The following is a 3,509-nucleotide window of genomic DNA, read 5'->3' on the forward strand; positions in this document are numbered from 1 at the left end:
AATGTCAATGTCTGGAACGCTTTGAAGACAGAAATGGGAGTTTTCAATGGTGAACCCAGAGTTCTGAGGTGTCATGAACGCAGCATTGGCGCGCACCAGAACTCAGGAGTTATCGCAGTGTAACCTGGGTGTAACTGCCTTGTAGGAGCAGCAGAATTTTCTGGCAGGACGGACAGTAATTTTAACAGGATAGCCATTTACCAAGCTGCACGTTTCATTTTAAGAGCACACGGCATGCGTGGGTTAGCAAACAAGTTGAGTGAGCTGACAGAAGGCAAAAAAAAACACAAACACCTCAAACTAATTGAATGGCTCCAAAAGAAAAAAATACTGAGATGGAAAGTCAAGTGCAACCGGTGCCATCACAAAATGAAGCTGAAGAAAAAGATGGTGGATCTGTGGACCGATTTGAATGGTACGTAACTTTGGCTAACATTGTGGGATAACTTTTTTGGTCATTATTATTATGATTATTATGATTATTATGATTATTATTATTATTATTATTATTATTATTATTATTATTATTATTATTATTATTATTATTATTATCATCATCATTATTATTATTATTCGCCAGCTTGATTTCATGATGGACAACATTGCTGCATCCTCAAGAACCCTTTCAAGAATGGCAAAGCAACGGGAGGTCTGCGTGACAGCGATGGAGAGGCTGCATCATAGAGAAGGACAGAGAATTGGGGGAAGGAGCATTTCGTGGTGATAGATGAGTCACTTCAGACATAAAAGAAAGGTAACTTTTTATATTAACTGCTACAAATTGTTAGGCTGCTAATTATGACTTAGTCTTGTGATGCCCAACGTTCAGGTCGAGACTGGACAAGACTTGAATGTCTGGGGAAGTTAGTGCAGGATTTTGTAATAGTGCTACCGCTGGTTGCAACCAGCTTCCTTGAAAAGGTAAAATAGGTAAAATAGGCAGGTTAAATAAGAGTTTTCTTTTTCCTGCTCCTTTCTGAACATGCAATTGTTTGCTATTTCCTTTGGTACAATTTGAATGTTTCCATGGGCAGAACAAGTAAATGAAATTAAATGAAAATCTGTGTTAGTCTTTCATCCTCAACCAATGATTGGTTAGCTCTGCTTTGCACACACCTTACCAGAAACGTCAGCAATGTTAGCAACGAAAGGCCCACCCTAAAAGACTGTTGGTTGGTTTTGCAACACTGTTTTTTTTAAAACTCACAAAACGTTTCCAGCCAGACACCCGCTTATTTTTACAAAATTGAGGTGGAACTTCCCCAGAATATTATTTTGAAATATTAGAGTTTGGAAACGAGACTAGTTATAACCACATCACCAATGTGGAAAAATTAATTACCGTATTTTCTGGACTATTAGCCGCTACTTTTTTCATAGGTTTTCAACCATGCAGCTTATACAAAGGTGCGGCTTTTCTGTGGATTTTTCTTCCACCACTCGGGGCGCTCTAACCGGAATTAGAATCAAAACTAAGACAAAATAAATGCAAAGAAGAATATGCTACTTCCTCTTTAGCAGATAGAAGTAGAAGCAGATTTCAAACGGATAAGTAGATAAATAAATACCGGTTACTTTCTCTTGGTTCTGTCCCGTTTTAATCAGCAAAGTTGCTGCCGTGTTAAAAGACACTGTTAGGAAAGGATCTATTTAGGTACAAACATGTACATCATTTACAGTTCAAAATCCTTCTGTACATGTAGTAAATATCTAATCTAACAACATAAATATCTGCGGCTGAAATATCTTTTTTTTTTTTAAATAGAGCGGATGCAGCTTATAGTCCAGAAAATACTGTAGTATATTCAAAGATTCAGTATATAAAATTTTATCAGAATTTTGAGGTAAAACATTACAAAATCATGTGCAATTATCAGAAATATGTTTAGAAAGAAGAGTTTAAATGTTATGTCAAAGACATTTACCAATTGAAGATGCAAAAGGCACCAAATACAAGCGCAACAGTAAAAGTTGGTGGCGAAGTGCAAATATGCGGCCTCCAGCAGGGAGCAGGGTGCGGATTTTTATTTTAAAAGTTGTACCAGCGCTCCTGCTCCTTCCCGCTCCAATTTAGCTCCAGGGCCACCCATACCTGACCCACAACCAGCTTGTTTTCTAGCTGGATCTGTTTGTTATCGAAAAGTATGGTATTGATTAAATTATTATTCAAACTGTGGGAGGGAAGAGATCTGACACAGAACTCATACTGGAATCTGACGATGCCAGGTTTGGGTTTAAGTGTACAACGCTGCTTTTTTGGACAGGTCTGTGAGCAAGGAGCAAGAAAATTCTCACCTGCTCTGTTTCCCTCACATGCTCTGGTCCACCATCCTAATGTGGAGATCTATACTGTATTTTTTAGCCTGGTATTTGGCTGTACTTTGTGTGTATAAAAAGAGTTAAAAACTGCAAGATCTAACTGCTGTCTGAGCGTCGATCAGCTGAGCCAGAGCACAATGGGTGTGGCACTACACAGCTGTAGCAGCATATGTGTATGTTTTATAACATCGGCAAGAAAAAAAAACATTGTTGATTGTCTTCTCAATTGCAGTGAAACGATTGGATTGCCGATCGACAGAAGCCAAGTTGAAACAGCAGCCCATCATTTATAATGTTCATGCTTATAGTGATGAAAAACAGAATGGGACAGAATCATTCCTATAGAAACTCTTAAATTTGGCTATAGTAATCATCCATTCCATGGAAATCTTGCATTCTACTTTGTCTAATCAGATTTGTCAACTTTATTCCTGCTAACATTATAAATTTATCTGACACAAGGTTAATAATCTTGTTTCTTGTTCTGTCATTTTCCCCAAAACACAGTATGGAAGGGGCAGGATGGCTGGGGGCTGGAAGCGGAGGAAGTGGGTGTTCGGGATGCTGGGGGTGCAAAGCACTCGGAGGCGGCCAGGGCGAAGACATCCAGGGAAGCCGGTGCTTCGCTTGGTGGAGAAGAGGGGGAGGAGAGAACTGGTGCCACTCATAGCTCATCATGTCAAAAGAGAGCAGACAATTCCAGGGAGGATAAACAGAGGGTAGCCTATCATACTGTGTTATTGTATTATGTTACTAAATCATTTTTGTTCAAAGATCTCCTCTGTGCGAATTGTTGTTACGTATCTGTTATCACAGATGTGTGTGTATATATATATATATATATATATATATATATATATATATATATATATATATATATATATATATATATATATATATATATGTATATATATATATATATATATATATATATATATATATATATATATATATATGTTGTATGCATATAACAAATGTTATCTGTTAAAATCTGTTTTATTTTGTTTTAAATAAAAAGTGTAAACTTCTTTATATGTGATTACTTAATTTACTAATGGTTAACTATGGTTAAGTAATGCTTATGAGGCAGTTAAGCATTAATAATGTGTTACCTAAGGGATAAATGTGTTACACTTTACAATAAGGGTCCAGAAAGTATTTACTAATGGTTAATTATGGTTAAGTAATGC

The 3,509-nt window shown here is 36.8% G+C and overlaps 1 long non-coding RNA gene across 1 annotated transcript; it reads left to right on the plus strand.

Moving 5' to 3' along the window:
- The first annotated feature begins 271 nt into the window (after nucleotides 1–271).
- Nucleotides 272–2,889, plus strand: LOC133450863 (uncharacterized). Its single transcript, XR_009783124.1, has 3 exons — nucleotides 272–415; nucleotides 581–754; nucleotides 2,827–2,889. It is a non-coding gene; the product is annotated as an uncharacterized LOC133450863 (long non-coding RNA).
- The last annotated feature ends 620 nt before the right edge of the window (nucleotides 2,890–3,509 follow it).

The sequence above is a fragment of the Cololabis saira genome, chromosome 9 (assembly GCF_033807715.1).
Source record: "Cololabis saira isolate AMF1-May2022 chromosome 9, fColSai1.1, whole genome shotgun sequence".
NCBI lineage: Eukaryota > Metazoa > Chordata > Actinopteri > Beloniformes > Belonidae > Cololabis > Cololabis saira.